Below are 13,117 nucleotides of genomic sequence, written 5' to 3'. Positions count from 1 at the left end.
ATATGTTCCTTAACAAAACTGATCATATTCTCTGACGTTACCTTCTTCAAAGGGATAGCTTCAACCCACTTGGTGAAATAATCCGTGGCCAAGAGTACAAACTTGTGTCCCTTACTAGAAGGAGGATTGATCTGACCAATTAAATCTATACCCCATCCTCTGAACGGCCAAGGCTTGATTATGGGATTCATAGCAGATGCTGGAACTTTTTGAATATTGCTGAATTTTTGACAATTTTGACACCCTTTGTAATATTCAAAACAATCCTCCAACATAATCAGCCAAAAATAACCAGTTCTCCTAATTATCCACTTCATCCGATAAGCTGACTGGTGTGCACCACACAATCCTTCGTGAACCTCATACATCACTTTCTTGGCCTCTTCTTGACTTAAACATTTTAGCAATACTCCATCGATGGACTTGTAATATAATTGATCATCAAGAAACACAAATTTAAGAGCTTTGTACCTGAGTTTTCGGGAAACTTTTTGAGATAGACCTTTCAGATAATTGGCAATTTCGTGTCTCCAATCACCATCTACTTGATCAGTATTTAAAACACCTTCTTCTATAGCAAAAACTTCCCGACTCTCTCGATATCCAGAAGCAGCTTGAGCTAACTTATTTGCTTCTTCATTGCACTCTCTAGGGACATGATGCAAGGTTACTACCAGAAAATTCTTCAAAAGTTCTCTACACTCCTCATAATATTCTCTTAACACATTGTTCTTGCATTCATACTGACCATTCAATTGATTAATCACCAACTTAGAATCCCCAAAGATTTCAATAGCAGCGGCCTTTACTTCTATAAGAAGCCGAAGCCCTCTAAGCAACGCTTCATACTCTGCCTGATTATTAGTAACATGAAATTCAATAGGAACCGCATACTCAAAAGTTTTTCCTTGTGGGGAAATCAAGAGAATACCAGCACCACCACCTTTGTTACAAGATGATCCATCGAAGAACAAGGCCCAAGGCACAATGCTCATTGCCTCAACAGAAAGATCCCAATGTTGGGTAATAAAATCGGCAATAATTTGACCCTTTACCGCCTTTGCTGATTCATACCTTAAATCAAATTCTGACAATGCTAAAATCCATTTGCCAATTCTTCCATTCAAAATCGGCATTGATAGCACATGTTTGATTACATCAAAACTAGAAACTACCACGCATTCGGCATTCAACAAATAGTGCCAAAATTTGGTACATGAGTAATACACACACAAGCAAAGTTTTTCTGTAACCGAATACCTTGTTTCCGGGTCTAGCAGCTTTCGGCTAAGATAAGCTATGACTCTTTCTTTTCCTTCAAATTCTTGCATAAGGGCCGACCCTATCGTTAGGCTATCAGCCGCCACATACAACTTAAAAGGCTTGTCAAGTCATGGAGGTACCAGCACAGGTGGTGCCTTCATATATTGCTTGATCTCATCAAAAGCCTTTTGTTGTATGTCGCCCCATACAAATTTTTTATCCTTCTTGAGCTTTAATAAAGGAGAAAAGGGTAAAACTCTCTCTAATAGATTAGATATGAATCTTCTTACAAAGTTGATTTTGCCTAACAATGATTGTAATTCTGTGAGATTGGTTGGCGACACAACTTTGTGTATTGCTTCCATGCTCTTTTTCCCAACTTCAATTCCTCCTTTATGAACTAAAAATCCCAAAAACTCACTGGCTGAAACTCCAAAGGCACATTTGTTTGGATTCATCTTCAAGCCATGCTTCCTCGTGCACTCCAGAGTCTTTCTTAAATCGGCTAAATGTCCTTCATGATTTCTAGACTTGACCACTACATCATCGATGTAGATCTCTATAATCTTGCCGATCAGCTCGTGAAAAATATAATTCATAGCTCTTTGATAAGTTGCACCGGCATTCTTTAACCCAAATGTCATGACTATCCATTCAAACAAACCAATATGACCAGGACATCTGAAAGCTGTTTTCGAAATATCTTCCATTGCCATAAAAATTTGATTATAGCCAGCATTACCATCCATAAAACTAATGACTTCATAACCTGCTGCTGCATCTACTAGTAAATCGGCAACTGGCATTGGGTAACCATCCATGGGAGTTGCCTTATTAAGATTTCTGAAATCTATGCAAACTCTCATTTTTCTATTTTTCTTGTATACCGGTACTATATTTGAAATCCACTCTGCATACTTGCATGGCCGAATGAAGTTTGCTTCTATTAATCTTTCAACCTCCTTCTTCACATCGGCCAATACCTCCTCTTTGTATATCTTCCATGGAGGTTGTTTGTAAGGATGAAATCCAGGTTTAATGGGTAATCGATGCTCAACAATGGAACGATCCAATCCAGGCATTTCCGTGTAATCCCAAGCAAAACAATCTTTAAACTCTTTCAACAGATTTATCAACTTTGATTTATATTCTGGGTCTAACTTCGCACTAATATACATCGGCCTTGGCTTAGAACCATCACCAACATCAATTTCTTCCAACTTATCAGCCGATATAAAACCACGTCCCAACTTTCCTTTGTTGCCATCGACAGGATTTCCCATTAAAAATTACTATGAGAGCCGACTGCTTGGATCGGCTGTTGGCCCTCGCTGAAAACATTTACAGGACCTTCTTTCCACACTTTTCCGGAGAAACAATCAACGCCTTCATATTCCCAGTAGGTAGACTCTGTGGCAGCAACACTTACCGAATCATCAGCATGTACAATTTCAACATCATCTCCAATCCATTGAATGAGAATTTGATGCATGGTTGAAGGAATGCAGCAATTAGCATGGATCCAATCTCTGCCCAAGAGTAGACTATATGCCCCCTTGCCATCAATGACAAAAAAGGTAGTAATCAGAGTTTTCGACCCAATAGTCAGCTCGACATGGATAGCACCTCGGGTATCGGAAGGATTGCCAGCAAAGTCCCTAAGCACCATGTCAGTTTTCAACAATTCTTCATTAGCCATCCCAAGCTTTCTGAAGGTAGTATAAGCCATGATATTGGTAGCAGCCCCTCCATCAACAAACATCTTGGTTAAAGGCTTGCCATTGACATATCCTTTTAAATAGAGTGGTCTCAAGTGACGATTCTTGATTGGTTTGTCAAAAACAGCCTGCTGCGTTAATACAAGCTGAGCCATCAAATCCTGACATTCACTTTCATCAAAATCAGAGTACACCTCTTCTTGGACATCTTGGCTTTCGGGAGCTATAAACTCTGATGGGAGGAAGAAAGCCATGCAAGCATCAGCCGAAGGACCACATCCATCAGGCTTCTTCTTAGGACGCCATATTTGCTTTGTCTCAGTAACTTCCTGTTCCAACTCCCTATTCCTCAACCGTTGAACTCTTCTTTTCTGACTTTTCTTCAGGCCTGGAGGACACCACTGTTCTTTTTGCCATACGTATCTATAGGAATCAGCTTCTTCATCATGCACCCTATCATGTATCCAACCTTGACCTGCAAATCTTTTCCTTTGCTGATTCTCAAAATCATCTATTTTTAGGCGCCGATCATCTTCAGGAACCTTCGTTCCAAGTCTTTCATAGACGGGACGGCGGTTGACTCGAGATTGCCTATATTCGGAGTACTGAGCACTACACTCCGGACAATTATTTCTTGCAGGCAACCTCAAGCCTTCATTCCAACAATGCCTAAAGAACGAACAACCCCAATGAGACTGCTCCTGTTCTGTCATGTATTCTTCTTGCTCCCTTCGGTATACCTCTTCTTCATACCTCCGACATTCTTCCATAAACCATTGCTTCTTATAGTATTCCTTCTCTTGCTCTCTCTGCCACTTGTTTAGCAAAATATGTGATGTAACTCTAGGTTTGGAAGTTTGACCTTTCTCGGTTTGGCTATTCTGAAACCGAACTCGTTGCTGCAGCTCTCTACTGGTAACTTGCCGATCCGGGTCAACAGCACCACTTTCCTTTGCTCTATCAGAAGTCAACACCTTCACCTTGCCTTTACCTTTGAGATCATTGGCAGAGACCATATTCATAGAGAAAGAAATCATATTTTGTGGAAAAGGCTGATCATCAATTTTCATCTTGCCATCAAACTTCAAATGTCCCTCTTGGATAGCTTTCTGGATTCGTATTCTGAACACTCGGCAATCATTGATAGAGTGAGAATTAGTGTTATGGAAGCCACAATACTTTTTGTCTTTCACTCCTTCAGGACGTAGCATGGGATGTCCTTCTGGCAGCTTGATGCGTCCTTCCTTCATCAATAATGCAAAAAGCATGTCTGCCTTAGTAACATCAAAATCATAGGTTCCCTTTTGTTGTTTCAACCAACGTTGACTAACTTGAGTAGGCTCCTTTGCCCAATTCAACTCAGCTGCAGCTATCTCATCTTCATCAATATACTCAGTCGCTTCATCCAGAAAACCTTGATACACCTCATTAGTGGCATTGTTCTTCAATATACTCAGTCGCTCCTTTGCCCAATTCAACTCAGCTGCAGCTATCTCTTGAACTAACAGATGGTCCCACCGGGCGTGCCAAAAAGTGTGTTGACACAAAATGTGACGCACTATGTCTCACACACAGCAAGCCAGAAAGCGTGGCTTCAATTGGGTTCCCGGGTGCTCCGTGATCCGGAAGCATGCCAGTCAGTTTGACCTGAAAACTAACAAGGGATAAAACAATTAAATGTCAAACCAGAACATGTCGGGTGAGACCAGATAGTTCCACATATACGGCCCTGAAGCCACTTATGACGACATACAGCTATAGGAAGCTGTCTGCCAACAAGTTTATACACCATTCGGCTAATCGTAAGATGAACACACGTAAAGATCTGATTGCCAAACGCATATGCATAGGAAGACATGTTTGAACAAGTGAAATTAATTATGAGTTAATGCATAACCAAGCTTGGCAGTCCAGCCGAATTGGGGTCCATGAAGAAGGAACGTGCAAATAAAAACGATTAAACTAATCTAAAACCTGCATCTGCCGCACGACACCTGGTTTCGTTAAAGCTTAAACGTGATTAACATGCATGAACCCGCGACATGTGACAATCTAGATTAAAATAATTCAGCCATTATGAGCATGTTATCTATTTGCAAAGGTAATATGAAAAAGCAATGATCGTTGAAGCACGAATAAAACCATAAGAGAGAGAGAGAGCCGAACAATATCAATCTAGATTGGGCAGAAGTGTGTTACAAATATATAAAATGTTTAAAACATGCAACACTGGATAACTTAATGAATCTATTTAGATTTGCCATATCTAATAGAGCCGATAACTATCTTGCTTTCACTAAGCATATTGAGCAAACGCCTGCCGCACGGTATCTACTCATAAACAAAGCATAAGCAAAGACTTCTTGATTGTCAAGCAAAGATCCGCCGCACGACCATTGAAAACAAACAAGACTACTTGCATCACGTCTAAATCCACCGCATGATATTAAACATGATAACAAGGTTGTCGGAACTTACGGAGGTCGACGGATCGATGACTCCTCTCGAAGAACTCGACGACACGACAAAAGGACTCGAAAGTTGGCACGGGGCCGGTTGTATTGATTTTGGTTGTGAACCTCTATTACAATGGTCGAGGGTCAATATTTATACCCTAGACAAAACACGAGTCCTAGAAGACTACGATTTACAAAGGAACTTTTAAACAAACTTGGAAACTTACGATTCCTTACCCTAAACTCTCAGAGTCCTTTATTATTACAGCTTTCATCTTTTCGATTGGCTTCGCCTGCCATCTTCTGTTTTCCCGAATGGAGTCACCGCCTTCTGGAGTAACCGACCGCACAAGCATTCAGCCGACCGCTTGTTTTGTTTGCCGAATACCCTTCTTCCCGCATGCGGGTCCACCTGTCACCCTCCAGAATCGACCAAAATCCAGTGTTAACAGCAGGCCCGGCATCTTGAGCTTAAGGTAGGTGTAGTTGGGGATGGCCATGAACTTCGCGTAGCATGGTCGTTCTAGGATGGCCTGATAGGATCTGTGGAATCCTACCACCTCAAAGGTGAGGGTCTCCTTCCGAAAGTTGGTCGGATTCCCAAAGGTGACGGGCAGGTCGATCTACCCAAGTGAGATGGCTTGCTTCCTAGGCACGATGTCATGGAAAGGTGCCATAGTCGGTCGGATGCATGACCAGTCGACGCCCATGGCATCGAGCATCTCGGCGTACATGATGTTGAGGCCGCTACCTCCGTCCATCAGTACCTTGGTGAGCCGCTTCTTGCTGAAAATTGGGTCGACCACAAGCGGATACCTACCCAGCTGGGGGACATGGTTTGGGAGGTCGACCTAGTCAAAGGTGATGGTAGACTCGGACCAGTCAAAAAATGAGGGCACAGCTGGCTCGGCTACGTAGACCTCGCGGCGTGCGAGCTTGAGGCAACACTTGGAGTCGTACGCCGCCGGACTGCCGAACATCGTGAGGCAGCTGTCCGTCTGTGGAAAGCCATTGTCCTCTTCCTCAACGTCATCCTTCGCCAACTCGGGCTTCTTCCCCCACCCCTTTCTTGTAGAGCCACTGGACAAGAAATGCTTCATCAGTTTGAAGTCCTTGTACAGGTGTTTGACGGGGAAGGCATGGTTTGGGCATAGGCCCTCGAGTAGTTTCTCGAAATGGTCGAGGGTGCCCCCGGTAGGCGCCTGACTACCCTTTCGCTTGGCGGCAGCGATGAGCGGGTCCCCATGTCGCTGCTTGTTCTTCTTCTTGTTGTTTGAGCGGTGGGAGGTGCCTTTGCTGGTGTCCTCATCCTGCTTCGCCTTGCCCTTGGAGCGGTCAAAGATTGCCCCAACCGCCTCCTTGCCGGAGGCATGGCTAGTGGCAATATCAAGGAGCTCCATGGTGGTCCGCGGGCCCTTATGTCCAAGTTTATGGACCAAGGACTCATAGGTGGTCCCAGATAGGAAGGCCCCTATGACATTGGCGTCGACGATGTTGGGAAGTTCGTTGCACTGCCTGGAGAACCATCGGATGTACTCATGGAGAGTTTCACTCGACTTCTGTCGGTAGTTTTTTAGATCCTAGGGATTCCCGGGGCACGTGTAAGTGCCCTAGAAGTTCCCCACGAAGATCTCCTTCAGGTCTGACCAGTTTTAGATCTGGTCATACAGGAGGTGCTCCAACCATGTTCATGCTGAGTTAGCAAGGAACAAGGGGAGGTTGCGGATAATGAAATAATCACTATCCATGCTACATGTTCGGTTGGCGAGCCGGTAATCCTCGAGCCATAGTTTGGGGTTTGTCTCCCTAGAGTACTTCGGGATGTTCATCGGTGGCTGGTACCGCGCCGGGAAGGCGGTGTTGTGGATGCGAGAGCCGAAAACCCGGGGACCTAGTGGGTCAGGGCTCAGGCTCTGATCCTCAGCGCTGTCATAGTGTTCGCCACGTTGGGGGTGGTAGCCGTGGCTAGCTTCCCCCTCTAGTCTTCCTACGCATGCCTGTCGGTGTTCAGGTGAGTCATGCATCACGGTGGGTGCTGAGACGCCCTTCTATCAGGACCTCGACCAGCCTCCCACCACCATGTGGGGGCTGGTGGATAGATGTGTCCCTGCCACGTCACCTCGATGGTGCACGCTAACTAGAGCTGGGATCACGTCACCGAGACATCGAGCTCTCAGCATGTTGCACCACCGCACACTCGAGCAATGTGCGGACCTCATGTTGGATCCGGTGGTCCTCTGGTGTCTCAGGCTCGGGGAGCCCCCGGAGCAGAGCCGCCATAGCAGCTATTTTCTGGCCTACCCAGGAGAAGAGCAGGGGATTCTTGTCATCCTCGACGATCCTTCGGTTTATGTCATGGGCCATGGCCCACACTCGCCCACCATCCCCGCAGCGTGCCATCTCACGCTCGAGCTTCGCACATTCCTGCTCTAGTTCGAGCCGTGCATTCTCGAGCTCCAACTGCCATGCTCGTAGCTGTTCTTGTCATCCTCGACGATCCTTCGGTTTATGTCATGGGCCATGGCCCACACTCGCCCACCATCCCCGCAGCGTGCCATCTCACGCTCGAGCTTCGCACATTCCTGCTCTAGTTCGAGCCGTGCATTCTCGAGCTCCTACTGCCATGCTCGTAGCTGTTCTTCCCGTAGGTGGGGCATGGCCCTTGAGCCTCCCTCGTCCTCACCCATAGGGTCAGCTAGGGGGCTTCTTCTCCTTCATCGACGATGTCTTTGATGTGTCTGTCGGGAGTGCCCATCATGAAGCACTCGCGAGAGGGATGATGGCTTCCCCCTGTTTACACCAGAATTTAGAAGAAGGATTCTAGAGGCCTGAGAGCTCCTGGAATCATGTCAGCAAGGGATCAATTGCGTGTAGATCGAAACCAGCTGATTCGGATGTAGCACTAGGATAGGCTTTCTTCAGATAGCGCCAGCAGATAATGATAGAGGCTACGATCGTTACCGAGACGAGACATGCTGGACTCTACAAAAAGGGAAAGATTAGAGTCCAAGTTATCTTAAATTAGGAATGTTTTCTTTTTATGCCAAAAATTGTAACAAATCGTGCTCGAGTAGGATTCATGTCTAGACTCCGGGTATAAATATCAAGCCCCGGCTATTGTAAGGACACACAATCAATCAAATACAAGTCAATTTACTTTTTTTGGCTCCGGCCACCCCTTAGGAGTAGGAGTTGAGTAGATCTCAGGAAGTTCTTCAGCGAGTATGGCTGCATCAATCCAGTCGACCTCCACTACTTGTCTGTAAGTACCGTCATGGTTTATACCTCTCTTCGTATGGCTGCATCGATCCGGTCGACCCCCACTGTGACTCTGGTATAGACTAGTTATCGACTCTTGCGTAGTTCAAGTATGGCCTGTGTGATTCTGCCTCACACCCCACTGCTTGAACTAGATCAAGGTCAAGTTATCGGCTCTACCTTTGAATGGCAGTATTTGGTAGATTCATTAAGTTACCGATATTGCTTATTGCTTTCATTGTTTATCTAATTATAGCAATATCTTTCTGCTCGATTGAGATTGATCTGGATCGGCCTTATATCTTATTTAACCCATCGTTTGCTAATATAAAACTAATCTAATCTGTACCTTAAGTGATGAGTTATGTTTTAATCGGCTATTTTATATCAATCTTAATCGTGCATAGCGTGCGGTTAAGGCATGTTCGATCCTGAGTAGATCTATTGGTTAGCGAGAACCGTTTCATGGCCCGTTATCGTGGCCTATGGGATTCTGCCTCTCACCCCACTGTTAGCACCGTGGAGTGGGGATCGTTAGTTGGTAGGTCCGTTCCTAAGAAGGCATGACCTTAACTGTGCGCTATGCCTGAATCGGCTATTTAGCCGATATCGAGCGCTTTCACGAACAATTCACATTACGAGACCATTGAAGTAGAGATAAGTTGAAAGATATGTTAGCTCCATGATCTTGTTATTGTATTATGGCCTGCATGATTCTGCCTCATGCCCCACTGATATTAGTAATGAGTTAGGGTCGTCGAGTCTATTGTTGTTTCTACGGCCTGTATGATTCTGCCTCATGCCCCACTGGTCATGGTGATAGATGAGATCTAACATGTTCATTAGATTTATTTTTATTAAATGGTTAAGTGGTGTTGAATTATTTCTTTATACAAAAGGGGTTCGGATACTTGTAATCATCGGCTCAGTATAAACCGACCATTATTGATATCTTATTGCCATTGATTAATATTTGCTTCAATAATATTTATCCTGAATGATAACCGATTCTTCGTATACAACCCCATGAGCTTTAATCGATTTATTCTTATGAATATGCTGGAATCGACTATTTAGTCGATCTCCTCTCATATCGGCTCTTAGAGCCGCACATTCGGAACTGTCTGGCAACACCGGCATGTTGTGCCCTTAATTACTGATAAGCTTTCTCTCCTTGTCAATTGCAGGGTCAAATTGACTGGCATGTCTCGGGAGGATTGCGTAGGATCGACCACCCTTGTGCTGAAGCTAGGCAGATCTGCTCCATCGAGCAGACCCTTCCGGCTTGCTGCGTGTGTCCTTGGCACGGAGACGAAAATTCTATGTCGACACACATTTCTGGCACGCCCGGTGGGACCCCACAATCGTCATGGCGGTTCACAACAATGACAACATCCTTATGGTATATTATGAAGACCTACCTGATAAAGATAAAGATACCATCAACAAAGCTACAGAAGAATTTCAAAAGGAGTGTTTGTTGTCCTACACCAAAACACGTGACAGCACAATTATTCGGAAATTTCCACTACCAAGAGTTCTACTACATGGACAGACAGATACAGTCGAAGCTGAAGACAAGCATTTCTTTGCAGAAGCCATAGACAAATATGTTCGTGATGCCCTATCAAGCCACAATGAAGCTTTCGTTGACGCATTTCACAACACCATGAAAGAGGCGATTCATGGGATTCTAGTTGGTCAGGTTGGATCGACTTGTTACAACATTCCAGATCCATTAACCCAAGGGACTAATCAGGTCAGTACCGGCCATCAAAAAGCAGCACCAGTTGGTAATGGTGACGTCCAGGCACTTCAAGGTTCATCTAAACAAGCTCAAGATACTACTACAAATCAGATACAGTATAGTACTGGACCGTCGATACAGCATGTGCAATAGCCAGCGAGGCAAGGTCAGAACCAGGTGATCAATTTCAGCACATCAGGCCACATACCATCGTCGGCTCAAAAAATAGCACCATCGATTCAAAGGATCCGTAGAGATATAGATCCTTATGTTTACAATCAGAGACTTCAAGCAGCAAGCCAGCAGAGGACCTAGCAGATTGAGATTCCACAGGGGTATCACTATGGCATAGATTATAACACTCTCCACATGATGCCAAATCCAGGATATCAAGGAACATGGGATTTCAATCCACGGATGGGTCAGCAAGTACCGAGAAATCCAAATCCGCAAGCTGATGAGTTGCTGCTGAAGGTGACCGAGATGATGAAGAATCAGTTCGGTCTAAAGCCAAAAGGGCTGACCTTTTCGTACAAACACTCATATCTAGAGTGGTATGATTTGGTCACTCTTCCTACAAATTACAGGCTCCCAGAGTTTGCCAAGTTCACTGGTCAAGACAGTACGAGCACGATAGAGCATGTCAGTCGGTATCTTACACAATTGGGCGAAGCATCAGTTGAGGATGCCCATCGAGTTCATTTCTTCTCCTTATCCCTATCAGGGCCAGCCTTCACTTGGTTTTCGTCGCTACCAGTCAACTCCATTGCCAATTGGGTTGACCTAGAAAAAAAGTTTCATACATATTTTTACACTGGGACAGGAGAAAAGAAGATAACCGATTTGACAACCATGAGACAGAAGACTAATGAATCGGGTACTAAGTTTCTTTAGAGATTCTGAGACTAGGAACTTATGCTTCTCATTGAGCTTGGCCGATGATCAGCTAGCTGCTTTAGCGGTCCAAGGAATGTTGCCAATATGGAAAGAAAAGCTGCTGGGACAAGAATTTAACAACTTGGGTCAATTGGCTCAATGAGTAGCAGCGCTCAATAGCCAATTCTAGAGTATGTGTAGAGATACCTGATTCCAGAAGAGTACCACAGTAGCCGAAGCTTATGATCCATACTCAGTCGATGACGGCTATGAGGATGAAGAAGAAGAGGTTGCTGCAGCTGAATGGAATTGGGGCAAGAAGACAGTAATGGTGCCAAATCCTTAGGGAAGAGGAATCGAAGAGAGCTATGACTTCGATATCACAAAATCAGACAAGCTCTTAGACTTCTTACTTGAGAAGGGCCAGATCAAATTGCCAGATAATCATGTCATGTTGCCCCCTAAACAATTGAAGAATAAGAAATTCTGCAAGTTCCATAATGCTACTTCTCATTCCACTAATGAGTGCAGAATTTTCCGGTAGCACATACAGAGGGCTATTCAGCAAGGGAGGCTCAAGTTCAATACACCTCAGAAGATGAAGGTTGATGACAATCCTTTCCCAGGAGATCAAAATATGGTTGACGTCGGGCTATTCAAAGGAAAAACTAAGGTCCTGACATCGGCCAGATCAAGAGAAGCTGGAATAGTCGATCCCAAGATGCAAATATCAGCTGATGAATACAGGGAGATTAGAAAACATCGTGATCAGCAGAAGAGCCGATATGAGTAGGGGGAAACGTCAAAGGATGGAGCGACAAAGCCGTGAGTTACATCTCGGATCTTGTTGAATAAGTGGCAACGGCAGAAGGAAAAGGATTATCAGCGATGGTTAGAGGATCAAGAATACCAGCATCAACTAGAAGAAGAGAGTATGAAAGGAGGCAAGCCGAATTGCACTGGAATTGTCCTTTCTTCAGATACTGCTGGAATGAAGGTTTGAAGTTGCCTACTAGACATGACTGTCCAGAATGCAGCAATCAGTATTGGGGATTTAGGTAATCTCAAATCAACCGTTGGTCTATCCATGCCCAGGATGCACATCATCATAATAACATGGATCGGCGCTTAAAAATAAAAGTATTCATGATCGGCTAGGAAAAAGAGTTGTTGACCGAGACTAGACTGATCATGAAGAAGAAAGCAACAAGAAAGAATACATTTGGCAGGAAGGCCAAGGGTGCCCTAGAGGACTAACGAGGAGCCAGAAGAGAAGGGTGCAATGCCTAAGGAATAAAGAGATGGAACAGGCTCGGGCATCCAGTAAAACTCAAGTATGGCGTGCCAAGCAAATAGCCGATGGAAAGCAACCATCGGCTAGTATTCAAATGGCCTTTCTGTTGCCATCAGAATTCAGAATCAATGGCGAAGGCCAACAGCCGATCCAAGCAGTCGGCATTGAAGATTTGTTTTAATGGATAATCCAATAGATGGTACAGATGGTAAACTGGGACATGGCTTCACGTCGGTCAATGAATTGGAGGAAGTGGATATTGGTTCTGGAGATAGGCCTAGGCCGACGTACGTAAGTGCTAAATTAGATCCGGAGTATAAGCGAGAATTAGTTGATTTATTAAAAGAGTTTAAAGACTGCTTTGCTTGGGAATACTATGAGATGCCTGGTTTAGACCGGTCAATTGTTGAACATTAGTTGCCAATCAAACCTGGATATCAACCATTTAAGCAAGCTCCAAGGAGATTCAATCTGAACGTGCTTGATGATATTAAAAAGGAGACTG

This window comes from Miscanthus floridulus, chromosome 8 (genome assembly GCF_019320115.1).
Source record: "Miscanthus floridulus cultivar M001 chromosome 8, ASM1932011v1, whole genome shotgun sequence".
NCBI lineage: Eukaryota > Viridiplantae > Streptophyta > Magnoliopsida > Poales > Poaceae > Miscanthus > Miscanthus floridulus.
This window is presented reverse-complemented; position numbering follows the sequence as displayed.